Below are 14,330 nucleotides of genomic sequence, written 5' to 3' on the forward strand. Positions count from 1 at the left end.
TATACCTGGATGTGCTTCTCCTTGTCCGCCTGAGTATGTGTATGTCTATCAGAGCGTGTCTCCGAGATCCTGTTGGTGTGCCTGCCTGTCTACGCGTGAGCATTTACAGCACTATTATCTATCCACTGATGAATGAGAATGCCTTCCTCCCTGAGACCTTGCTACCCCTCAAATGCTGTGATGGAATAATCCGCCAAGCGCCGATTTTGTCGCACCATCTCTCTGGTGGCTCTCCTCTCCGATGTGTTTCCTTCCTTGGCTGCTGCTCCGTTATTATTCTTCACTATCAGCCATTGTTGTCCCTCCTTGCCATGGCTCGTCATGCCCGATCCCCAATCACTCTTTAACAATTTGAACAATCCCTGCGTGTGACCTCAAAATCCACGCATCTTTCATTGTGAATCCAAGCATGGCATCTGATATTGGCCAAATATCCCAATGCTGAGAAACGACAACATCTCAGCAGGACCCTCCTGAATGTGGAGCCCAGGATCTCAGAGATGCTGGCTCAGTGCTCGCCTTCTGCACTTGCTCCAACATCTTAATCAAGCCTATGTGGTGGACCTTTGTCTTTGTGTGTGTGTAGATGAGCCGAGCTGGAGAGGCTCGGAGTAACGACACGTCTTGCACCACGTGGAGTGCGCTGTCCTCAGAGGGCACCGGCTCCATCTGTAGCAAATCGCCGAAAGGTAAGAACAGTAATGAGGGACGTCACAGTGGCCACGGTAAATAGTGGGACATCACGATGGCCATGTTGCATGGGGGACGTCACAGTGCCTTTGGTGTATGAGAGATTTTATGGTGATTGTATGGGTGATGTCAAGATAGCAATGCTACATGGGGGACTTAATGGTAATCATGTTTTGATTTAAAGCTTTCGTGGCTGCAGGGATTCATATTCTTGGTTCTTTCGGTAAACTCACGTAGAAGGGCAACAATACAATTATAAAAATATAAAACAATAAAATTCTCACGACGTTTCGACTGCAACACAAGTAATCATCATCAGGTGTGAAAACCACAGCAAGAACCACAGCAAGAAAAATTGAAATTTTCTTGCTGTGGTTTTCACACCTGATGATGATTGCTTGTGTTGCAGTCGAAACGTCGTGAGAATTGTATTATTTTATTATTTTATTGTTTCCCTTCTACGTGACTTTACCGAAAGAACCAAGAATATGGTAATCATGTTGCATTAGAGACTGCATAATGGTTGCCATGTTACATGGGGGACTTCATGGTGGCCATGTTGCATGGGGATAATTATCTGTGCTCTGGCCTCAGTACTGAAACAACATCAAACGCTTTCAGAATTGCTTCTGCGGCCATCTTGAATGCTCTTCCAATATTAGGAAACCACTGAAGCTATGCGCGTTTAAATCATCTAGTTTGACAACTAATATCTATACTCATTCGCTCTTTCGGTAATGTCACCTAGGTAGAAATAAAATAAAACAAATCACGACGTTTCTATCGCAACACAATCAATCTTCATCAGGTGGAACAACCACAGCAATAATAAAATGCTGAAGTAGGTGAGAGAGCTGCTGTGGCAAGAGGTTATCGGTAAGAAAGGGGGGAGGAGCAAGGGGGGGAGAGAGAGGGGAGCTGCGTGAGCGCTAGGGGGAGAAGAAGTGAGGCTGGGGGGGACGTAGGCGGAGGTAGAAGTGGTAAGCTGAGTATGGGACATGGTGGGAAAGTAAATCTGAAAAATCTACCAGTACCTGGCGCGTGTGATGGAAACAACCACAACCAGTTAAGGCTTTACCTAGTTAATAACATCCATCGAATGATTGCTCAATTTGTATCCATCTTCTCGGTTGAAGTTATGTCTATGTTAGTATATCTTTATGGCTTCATGAAAAAACCTTTGATAGTTACCTGAAGGTTTGCAGAGTACCTTGGTCTCGGAAAAAAACAATATCACGCGAGCCCACAGCATTATAACAATGGTCAGACACGGCAGAGGTATTGGTTCTGCGATGTTTCAGATCTGCCTTGTGTTCGCTAACACGGTCCGCGACATGTCAATTCGTTTTCCCAATGTAACTGCTACCGCAGGTACAACTCAGTTTGTCGACTCCAGGATATTGCATGTCAGGATGGGATTAGATCACGGATTTTGTGTACTGTATTGAATCGGACTTGGATCTTGTGTTTGTTTAAGATTTTGGAAATATTTTTGGTAACACCTGCTATGTATGGTAAAGTGATGGTTTTGATAGGCGTCTCAGTGGATTGTTTCTACATGGTTGGAGAAACAGCTTTGCGAATAATGCTGTCCCAGTACCCATTCATCTTAAGAGTCTGGTGTACGTGTTCCAGTTCACTGGCTTGATGGTGTTGGTTGCAAATGCAGTGGCCCTATGGTGTAGTGGTTTGATGAGGGAATTCTTCTGCGCCGGATGGTGGTGGGAATTAGGTTTTAGATAGGTCTCTTCTCAAACAAAACATCCAGGAATTAGTAGCTTACCATCCTTCTCCACTTCCATGGTGAATTTGATGGATGGGTGTATGGAATTTATGTTGTTGAGAAATTGATTCAATGTTGGCAGGCCATGTGGCCAAATGACGAAAGTGTGATCTATGTATCTCTTCCCAAGGAAGGACGTTGGGTGCATGTCTGGATGACATCAGTTTCAAATTTCTCCATGAAAACATTCGCTATCACTGGTGATAAGGGGGGACCCATGTGGGTACCTTGATTTTGTTTGTAGAAAGTACCATTCCTGGTGAAGTAAGTGCCGGTTCAGCATTTCTACTGCTGCATGATTTTTTTCCGCCTGAGGACGACCGCTTGTGTTGCGATCGAAACGTCGTCATTTATTTTATTTTATCCATATGTGACTTTATCGAAAAAAACAAAGAGTAAATGTTAGTAAGGCAGTTCCTAACCAAAGTTGGTCCATGTTGGACCAAGTCTTCAATTATTGCTAAGGTGTCAGGTACAGGAACCTTGGTGAACAGAGAGACTACATCAAAGCTGACGAGCAAATCATCTGGGGACAGTGAAATGCCTTTGATTAGAGAGATAAAGTGAGCTGAGTTTCATACTGCTGAGGTAGTCTTGCCCGTGAATGGAAGCAAGGTCTCAGACAGAAATTGGGCCAGTTTGTAGGGAGGTGAGTTGATAGTGGAAACGATGGGTCGAAGTGGAGTATCTTCTTTATGGATTTTTGGAAGACCATATAATCTGGGTGGTCTATTAGCAGAAGGTTTTAGGGAGAACTGCTTGAATGGTTCGATTAGAGAAGTCGAATTGGTAATGATATTGTTTGTTTTTATAGCCAGGCAGTTGGTCGGATCTTTGTTGATTTTGGTGTAATTGCTATCATTAAGAAGGTCCTGGATTATGTTGCTGAATGTGGTTTTATCCATGATGACAGTAGCATTGCCCTTGTCGGCTGAGAGGATGACTTTGTCCTCTCTATTTTTTAATTTGGTGAATTCAGAGCGCTCGTCCTTGCTGATGTTATTAATAGGATTCTTAGCATTTTTAAAGATGGTGGCAATTTTAAATCTTGCCACGTCTGTCGGGATGTGTCCCAAGCCTTTGAGGGCTACATCTACCTGGGTTTTTATATCATCCACTGGGATGTGTTTGAGGGTGACAGCAAAATTCAGCCCTCTAGCTAGTACCGATTTTAGGCTATCGGAGATTGTGCTGTTACTCTGATTAATAGCAGTCTTTTTTATGTGTGGATATGGTTTCTTTTTTGACAAGTTATTGAATTTAGCAATAAGGTTAACCTTGCATTTGGAAGACATTGTTGTGGCAGAAGAAGCAGTCATGTTATCTACAAGGTTCCAATCAGATGCGGACATTTTATCTTTTGATTTAAAGCTTTCGTGACTGCAGTAATTCATATTCTTAGTTTTTTCGGTAAAGTCACGTTGAAGGGAAACAACAAAATAATAATATATATAACAATAAAAAATTCTCACGACGTTTCGACCATAACTCAAACGGTCGTCTTCAGGTGTGTTGGACCAACACCTCGGCCGTGACAGATCATTGTTATAATTCAGTAGGCTCACATGACATTGACTTTTCCAAGACAGAGGTTCTTTGTAAGCCATCTGGCTTCCATGAGAGATTCGTTCATGAGGCTATCCACATATACAAGCACAGAGACAATTTCAACCGAGAAGATGGATTCTATCTTAGCAATCATTGGAAAGATTTGATAAACCATTTCAGGTCTTAATTGATTGTTCACGCTTACAGTGGCTTTCAGACAGCATACATTATAAAAAAATAAAAAAATAAAAAAAATTCGTCTCCCCCCTCCTCTTTTCAGAATATAGATGGACTAGTCCTAAATAAACTGCCAAATCGTTGCGCATGGCGCTAACGTTTTTTTTTATAAATAAATAAATGCGCCGTTTACAAATAAATTTATGCAAACCAACACACCTGAAGACGACCGTTTGAGTTATGGTCGAAACGTCGTGAGAATTTTTTATTGTTTTATATATATATTATTATTTTGTTGTTTCCCTTCAACGTGACTTTACCGAAAAAACTAAGATTATGACTTTTTATCTGTTAATGTTAAGTGTGATTGTAGGAGACATTTGTCTAAATTATCAAGTTCAAGCCGGAGTATTCTTATCCTCTCTGAGATTAGAGAAAGGCTAGCTCTGAATAAGATCCGTTTAGAGTTGGGTTAAGTGACAGAAGCAGATGTGAGTTTAAATGTGGTCGGTATTATCTTGTTGTCGCGGCATCTCTTCAGAAAGGTGAGTGACTCGATCATGTGAGCCTTCTTGTCTCGCAGTCTGTTAGAGGTTCTAACAGATGTGTGGAACCTATTTGCGTGGTTAGTTTATTAACCTTCCCCCACACTGTTGATTAGCACCATTGGCTACATGCGGTGCAAAAGAATTTCAACATACATAGCTGGGATTGGCAAAAACATCCCAATCCTGAAATATTTACCCTATAAATTGTCAAAATTTAGGTTCACACACCTGTTGTTGTTATTCTCCTCGTGCCTACAGAAATCCTGGCTCACTTTGGCCCTCACTTGACCGACCGTGACAAGCTGGAGCTCGCAACCATGCAAGAAGTGTGGTACTTTGCACTCGACAACAAACCCAAGGGATGCAACAGGCATGGATATGATGACGACGAACGTAATTACATTCTGGTGAGGCTCACCACAAAACTACAGCCTTGGGGGCGGTCACAGGGCCCAGAGGTAGCGGGGTTTGTGGCTTCTTATTATTGCACCTGAATTACCAACTAGGGCACACACCAACGCGCTTCAAAATCAGAATGTTTAATCCCGAGTAAAGCCCTTTTAGATAAGAAGCAATTTTTCAAGGGAATCTTCGCCAGCAGACAGTATCAAAGCATTCGACAATTACACCCACTCACACACTTACTCACCCACCCCCAGACGCACTCACTTGCTGACTCACTCACTCATTCACCCACTCAATCACTCACCGACCCACTCGCCCACTCACCAATGCACTCACCCGTACACATCTGAATCAGAAGTTTATTTCCCGAGTAAAGCCCATTGAGCTCAGAAGCTCTTTTTAAGGGTGACTCAGCCAGCAGACATCTGAGCATTCCAAATTATGGTTAAAAATAACTTCATAATTCCAAGCAATTTTTTTTGTTAAAATTACATTCGCACTTCTTAAATGTTGTGATTTTAACAATAGTCAGTTTAAATGATTGTACCTTTTGTTCAGTTCCGACATGATCACCTCCACTACCGCTATGAGGTGCTCAAGATGATTGGGGAAGGAGGTCAAGGCCAGGTGGTCCAGTGCCTTGACCACAAGAGGAACACCCTGGTAGCTGTAAAGATCCTGGTGTCACCGTCGAGGTAAGACTTCAGAGACGTGCCATCACGAGGCCGACGTTGTTAAGTCCATTGCCGTGCAATGCGGTGGTGACACTCATGCTTCACAGCGAGAAGGGGGGCCTTGGTTCGGCTCCTGACTCGGGCACCATCGTGTGTGGAGTGTGTACCTTCTACCCCTGTTCTGCATCGGTTCCTTCTAGGTACTCTGGTTTTTCGTCTCTAAAGCTTAAAATACATACACACACAGTGTGAACTGGTATCGGCCAAAACATCCCATTGCTACAAGATTACCTCCACATTACAGTAAGTCATCATTTAATGCTGTAGATACATTCATGAAAAGTTCCGCGTTAAGCGAAAAAGCATTGAGCGAAAAGAATCTCTCCATAAATAATGTAACAATAAAGTTTGGCGAGATGCAATGTATGCATACACTGTGAGATGATGAGACCAATAACTGAGGCTATGCTATAGTAATAGGTTTTACCCTTTTAACTGGCACAAAAACTGACACCTTCTTTGGTTCTTTCGGTAATGTCACGTAGAATGAGAATAAAATAATAAAATAATACACTAAAATTCTCATGACGTTTCGGCCACAATGCAAGCGGCCGTCTTCAGGTGAAAGTTACAGACCTGTCGGGACGACAGAGCTCAACACACCCGAGACGGCTTTTCTTAGAGCTTAGTCTCCACTGGTGTTGGACCAGAAGAGTGGAGACTAGGCTCTAAGAAAAGCCGTCTCGGGTGTGGACCAATCAAATTCAAGGACAGTGCATATTATTATCAGAGTTGTCTCTTTTGTTTGCATTTTGACTGCTTGTGTTGTGGTTATTGCAAACATGATGCCTTGAATAAAGGTGTCAGTTTTTGTGCCAGTTAAAAGGGTAAAACCTATTACTATATCTTGTTACTGGCAAAGGAGGTCTCATAATGAGGCTATGCTGTCACGTTACTTTTATTATTCCGAGTACTGTATCATACCGCTCAACAGTGCAGCTCAAAAAAGTATTTTGTTGTCGACTACTCACAAACCACGTTATGATGGGCGTATTCCGTGTTATAATGGGTGCGTATCTTGTTAGAATGTGCGTGTTCCATGTTGTAATGGTCGCGTTTCTTGTTACAACGGACACATTCTGCATTGTGTAAAAAGTGTTGAAGAACCACGTTATAACGAAAACGCGTTGTTTTAACGGGCGTTTGCATTTAGTTTTCCCGAATGACCAATCCGATTTGAATGGCTCTTCACCTTCAAATCCTATTGGGTACCCTACGCCAGCTCCTGCGCCCCGTATGGTACCAATGAGAGTCGAGAACGCTACTCTAGCTCACAATGCCGTTAGACCTGGTGAAAGTATATTTAATTATTAATTCTGAATAGCATTTGCCTCTGGGTGTCCCTTAAGCAAGTGTAAGTTATTAATTTGTGGACTTCCTCTGTGCAGCTCCAAGGAAGAAACATTGCAGAGGATGGAGCTCCAGATAGCTCTGGAACTTCAGAGTGAGGACAGCAATGAAGATTACAACGTCATCAAAGTCCTAAACAGCTTTGATTTCAGGGGACACCACTGCCTTGTCCTGGAGCTGTTGAAGTATGTAGCGTGTTCCATCTCCCCCTCCCTCCGCTAATAGCGTGGTTAACTGATTAACTAAACAAACTTTTTTGTTTTCGTGGGAAAGTCCACTGACCTATTAGTTATTTTTTTGTAAGCGACCTGCCCACAAATGATAGCTTAACAAAGTAACTTATCACGTGGAAATGTATAGCAGCCAAATACTATGAATGCATGTCGATTCGAAATGTGGAGGGGAAAACCAGAGGACCTACAGAATAATCCACATGATCACAGGGAGAACATGCAAACTCCAAATGTACATGCGTCAGGTTCGGGATCAAACCCCACGACCTTACCAGGCAGAGTTGTTATCTTCTCCCCATGGATAACCCTCTACCACCTGGCAAAAATGCCAATGAAATCAAGTTGTCAAGTGGGCAAATGAGCCAACTAATTTGGTTCATCGACAAACCAACGACCTGAACCTACACTGAACTATGACTCTGAATATTGGTCGTGAACATGCACGAACAATATTAAGATTGTTGTTAGCAGAATCAGCACAGCATTTAAGGAGATGACACTGACACTGTGTTGGTGTTGTTTCTGCTTTTGTCTTTCTCACAGGGAGAGCCTTTATGATGTGATGAGAGAATCGGGGTTCCGGTTGGACATGGAAATGGTGAAAAGTTATACCAGGGGAATCCTCATGTTCCTGTCCCACATCTCTTCCAGGAACATAGTTCACGCGGACATCAAGCCAGTGAGTGGACACAGCATTCAGTATGATTTTGTTGCAGAGGCGTATTGTTAGTAGGGAATCGTTCCACGGAGAAAACCGGCCACATTAGTCACAAGATCTATGCGTTCGCTGTTTCCATCTAACTGGAAGGAGGCAGGGTCATTGTACCCCTGGTGAAGATAATGCGGTATGAATTAAACTGTAGTGTAGAGTCGTGTCGGTATTGGGGACTCACCATAGACAAAACCGGCAACGTTGATCACAGCGTTGCCCCAGTCCTTCGGAGACAGAAACTGGAGCAAATAAAGACTATTTCCTAAGTGTGCCAAACGTGTATTTTGACCTGACAGCTGCCCGTTGTCGGCTTCCACACTGCGAATGGAAAACTTCCGAAGACAAACGCGCGGTGGATAGTGTCATGGAATACGCGAGCTCTCATGTGTAGCTTTTGGTCCGTAACCCGTTAAAGGGCACTCTTGCAGCTGTGAGCTCAATGCACTCTCCTGTCAGAGGAACCATGATCAGTTGTCAATAGAGCTGCCCTCCTTTACTTCGATGGTCCCTTAGAGTGCTTTGAACATGAGCCTCAAATCAAATCTCTTTTCTAGATGCAATTGAAAGGGGCAACCCCCAGTAATAGCTGTCAACAAACATCAAATGTTGCACTTGACTGACGCTCGTTGACGGCACTACGCCTCGTCTAGTTCCCCTGTTTAGCGTAGGTGGTGGTACGTGATCGTTCCACTGCTGGCTGAATGTTATCGGCATAACCTCTGCATTTGAATTCATTCTGCCCCTTCTCCTGCAGGAAAATGTTCTCATCAAGGACACCGTGACCGGCACTGTGAGGGTCACGGACTTTGGCACGAGCTTTTTTGTGGAAAGTCAACGTGAGTGACCTCTCCTGGGTGTGTGAGCGTCTGCGTGTGGGTGTTTGTCTGATTGTGGATATGTGTGAGTATCTGCATCTCTGTACATGTGACTGTTCATGTGTGTGATGAAGATGCTGTTTAAGAAACAGTGAGTACACAAACACATATATGTGTTGTTCTTGTGATTGGTGTGCAGCTATGAATGTTGGTGGGACTCTGGAATACTCGGCTCCGGAGCTGCACTTGGGCTACAGCTTGACCTGTGGCGTAGACATGTGGGCGCTGGGTTGCACGGTGGCGGAGTTGGCGACGGGCAGACAATTATTTCAGTCCGACAGTGACAAAGATTACCTCCCGCGCTGCATTGAGGTATTTCCCACTGGGCGTCCATCCGCTCGTGATGCCCCTCTCTTTCCTTGGAGTCGTGGGTTTTGGGGGTGGCAGGAGGGGAGGTGGCCACTTAGTGATCTGGCGAATAGCGGCCGTCGTATGTTGTGTATGAGTGTGCACGTGTCCATCTTGTACGTGTGAGGGGAGCAGTAGTGTAGCGGTTAGCATGCTGCGCTCATGGCCCACACTAGTGATGATTATCTGAACCGGTCCTGGGCCTCCCTTAGTTAGACTCAGCCTTAAATGAGTACCTAGTGCAGTGTGTAAAATACCTGGGTCAATGTGGCCCACCACCCCCTGTCTCTGTGTGCCATAATGCTTGCCCTCAACAAGCGCTGCTGCTGTTGTTACGCTATACTAACAGCACTTGCCCCTACAGTCAGCCGAGGATACACGGGTGACCTTTGTCTTTGTCTCAACCATGTGCAGATTCTGGGAATGCCTCCACGATACATGGTGAATTCAGCTCCCGACAGAAGGCAGTTTTTTGGTGAGTTAAAGGGTGGTGCGAGTGACGGACCGGATTCAGTTTTAAGAAGAGGCCTGCGGCTGTTGTTATTTTTTTGGTGGGAGGGGGGGGGGGGGAATGGCCTCTTTTTATTTTAAATTCCTTGGGTGAGTGGGTGGGTAAGTCGGTGTGTGGGCAAGTAGGTTGTAGGGTAAGTGGGCGAATTGGTCAGTGGGTAAGCGGGTGGGCGGGTGAGTGGGAGGTGGTTCGGTGATTGGGTAGGTGAGTGAGTGATTGTGTAGGTGGAAGAGTGGGTGGGTGGGTGAGTAGGTTGATGGATGGGTCGGTAAGTGGGTAAGTAGGTGACGTGGTGGTTGGTGACTGCATCTGTCCCGCTGTGCATGGCTCCCGCAGACCGTCAAGGGAAGATGTTGTGCCCAGGCAAGAAAAGGGTACCGGGGAGCTTCCCACTTGAAAGTGTGCTCAAAAGCCACGACCCGGCGTTTGTGGAATTCGTCAGCTTCTGTCTGCGGTAAGACACACCCACCACCCCCTCCCAATGAGGATCCCCCCCCCTCCAATTGATCGGCGATCACTCTCCACCGATCGCCAGGAAAATGTGGAGCTGAGTGGGACTGCCGATGTGCAGTACCACCGGTGTCAAGATCGCCCTCTGTGGAGGATGGGGAGGTCCGTGCAAGATGCTGCTGGCCAATGCGATGCTCGGGGCATTTTTAGTCTACTGGGCATCAGAGGATTGCCACTGTTCCTGCTGCTTCCGCTGCTGCCGTGCATTCCTGACCTTGTAGGAGAAGGGAAGCAACTTCAATGCTCTCACCACGCTTCTCTCACTACGTGTGGCGCGTGTGTCTCCCACGCGTCTCTCAACAGATGGGTTCCGGATTCTCGTATGACGCCAGCGCAGGCGCTGGATCACAGCTGGCTCCGGACCGCGGCCACCAGCACCACCAGCAATGCCACCACCACTGCTACTCCTGGCCGTGTCCAGTGCTTTGGAGCTGCTGAACGACGGTAACCCACATTCTGCTGACCAATTTTCAAGGCAGTCCATAGAGAGGTGTGGGGCCCAGGGCAAGTCACAACTCCCACATGGAGAAAGTGGCCCAAGTATGGGCATCAAACCCAGGTCCCTCTTTGGCTGTGAGTTCCAGCCCTGCCGCCCACAAACTAACACACGGAGAGTTCAAATCTCACCTGTACATTCGGTTATATACGGATGTATTTTTATAATTGCTTTCTGGGTGAGGACAAATAATGAAGTGGCCATATCTTTGCCATGTAGGTAACCCTTCATCCACTGTGACATCGCCAGCTCCCCCCCTCCACCCCGATGGTGGGGGAGGGGATGGCTGCGATCTCTGCTGTAGCAGTAAGTTGGAACAATGTCGTGCGCATATCTTCACAGAGCGGAGCCGGCGCTGCCCCCATTCTCTTTGCTCGCCTGGGCCTCTGATTGGAGGCTGAAGGTTGTGGAGGAAGAGGAAACCCAGGTGGAGGAGCTGGTGTTGCAGAAGGAAGAGACCCTGGTGGAGGAGCTGGTGGTGCAAGAGGAGGAGACTCTGGTGGAAGAGCTGGTGGTGCAGGAGGAGGAGACCTTGGTTGAGGAGCTGGTTTTGCAGGAGGAGGAGGCCTTGGTGGAGGAGCTGGTGGTGCAGGAGGAGGAGACTCTGGTGGAGGAGCTGGTGGTGCAGGAGACCTTGGTGGAGGAGCTGGTTTTGCAGGAAGAGGAGACCTTGGTGGAGGAGCTGGTTTTGCAGGAGGAGGAGACCTTAGTGGAGGAGCTGGTTTTGCCAGAGGAGGAGACTCTGGTGGAGGAGCTGGTGGTGCAGGAGGAGGACACCCTGGTGGAGGAGATTGTTGTGGAAGAGATGGTGGTGGAGGAGAAGGAGAAAACAAGGAAAGAGGATCAAGTGATGGTGATGCAGGAGAAGAGGAAGCCAGGGGGCCTGGCCCGCATGGGGAGAGTCATCCGCTCACTCCTCCGACGCGTGCTGCTGTGTGGTGGCCGGTCCACCGCACAGTAGAGATGGAGGTGGTCGTTGATCGGTCTGATCCATGACCACTATCACCACACCTACCACACACACCCTGTACCCACCCACCCCGTGACACCCACCACACTCCACACACACCCTGCACCCACCCACCCCGTGACACCCACCATCCACCACACTCCACACACACCCTGCACCCACCCCATGACACCCGCCACACTCCACACACACCCTGCACCTACCCACACTGTGACACCCACCACCCACCACACTCCACACACACCCTGCACCCACCCACCCCGTGACACCCACCATCCACCACACTCCACACACACACTGCACCCACCCACCCCGTGGCACCAACCACCCATCACACACCACACACACCCTGCACCCATCCACCCCGTGACACCCACCATCCACCACATTCCACACACACCCTGCACCCACCCACCCCGTGACACCCATCACCCACCACACACCCTGCACCCACCCACCCCGTGACACCCACCACACTCCACACACCCTGCACCCACCCACACCGTTACACCCACCACACACCACACTCCACACACCCTGCACCCACCCACCCCGTGACACCCACCACACTCCACACACCACACACCCTGCACCCACCCACCCCGTGACACCCGCCACCCACCACACTCGACACACACACCCTGCACCCACCCACCCCGTGGCACCAACCACCCATCACACACCACTCACACCCTGCACCCATCCACCCCGTGACACCCACCATCCACCACATTCCACACACACCCTGCACCCACCCACCCCGTGACACCCATCACCCACCACACACCCTGCACCCACCCACCCCGTGACACCCACCACACTCCACACACTCTGTACCCACCCACGCCGTGACACCCACCACACACCACACTCCAAACACCCTGCACCCACCCACCCCGTGACACCCACCACACTCCACACACCACACACCCTGCAACCATCTACCCCGTGACACCCACCACACACCACACACCCTGCACCCACCCACCCCCTTGACACCCACCACCCACCACAATCCACTCACACCCTGCACCCACCCACCCTGTGACACCCAACACACTCCACACACCCTGCACTCACCCACCCCATGACACCCACCACTCACCACACACCCTGCAACCACCCACCCCGTGGCACCCATCACCCACCACACACCCTGTACCCACCCATCCCATGACACCCACCACCCACCACACTCCACACACACCCTGCACCCACCCACCCCGTGACACCATCACCCACCACATACCCTGCACGCACCCACCCCGTGACACGCACCACCCACCACACTCCACACACCCTGCACCAACTCACCCTGTGACACCAACCACACTCCACACACACCCTGCACCCACCCCGTGACACCCGCCAGCCACCACACTCCACACACCCCCTGCACCCACCCACTCCGTGACACCCACCACCCACCACACTCCACACACACCCTGCACCCACCTACCCCGTGACAACCACCACACACCACACTCCACACAAAGGGTTAAGGGTTTTGAGGGTTACGTGTTTAAAGGATTAGGGGTGGAGAGATCTAGGGGTTTATAGAATTATGGTTTTAACAGTAAAGGGATATAGAGTGTTAGGGGGTTTGGGATTTTTTGTTGTATTTGGGTTATGGTTTCAAAAGGTGAGGAGTTTAGATGGATAGGGTTTTATGGGTAAATCGGTTTAAAGGGTTAGGGATTTAGAGGATTATAAGTTAAGGGTTTAGAGGTTTACAGGGTGATGGGTTTAGGGGTTTAGAGGGTTAGGTATTTAGAGGGTGTGTGGTTTAGAGGTTTAGGGGTTTAGAGGCTGAGGGTTTTAAGGGTAAAATGTTTTAGAGGTTTAGCGGTTTAGAAGGTGATTAGCTTAGAGGGTTAGGGTTTTAGAGGGGTACAGTTTAGAAGGTTATGGGTTTATAGGGTTATAATTGTAAGGAGTTTGGTGTCCTGAGGTTTAGACGGTTTATGGGTTTCGATTGTTAAAGGGTTAGTGGTTTAGAGGGCTTGGAGTTTATAAGGTTACGTGTTAAGGGTTTAGAGGTTTTTTAGGGGATAAGCGTCTTCGATGTTTTGGGGGTTTCTAGGGTTATGGTGTTTAGGGGTTGAGCGTTTTAGGGGTTGAGGATTTTAAGGGTTAGGGGTTTAGAGGGTTGGTGTTTAGAGGGTTAGGGGTGCAGAGATCTAGGGCTTTTGAGAATTCGGATTTTAACGGTAAAGGGGTTTAGAGTGTTAGGGGGTTTGGGGTTTCAGGGTATTTGGGTTCTGGTTTCAAAGGGTGAGGAGTTTAGAAAGGATTTGATTTAATGGGTAAAGGCGTTTAGAGGGTTTGGGATTTAGAGGATTATAAGTTGAGCCGTTTAGAGGTTTACAGGGTTATGGGTTTAGGGGTTTAGAGGTTTAGGGGGTTAGAGGGTGAAGGTTTTAAGGATAAAGGGGTTTAG

This window comes from Petromyzon marinus, chromosome 59 (genome assembly GCF_048934315.1).
Source record: "Petromyzon marinus isolate PM22_M1 ecotype Great Lakes invasive population chromosome 59, UKy_Petmar_22M1.pri1.0, whole genome shotgun sequence".
In the NCBI taxonomy this organism is placed as follows: domain Eukaryota; kingdom Metazoa; phylum Chordata; class Hyperoartia; order Petromyzontiformes; family Petromyzontidae; genus Petromyzon; species Petromyzon marinus.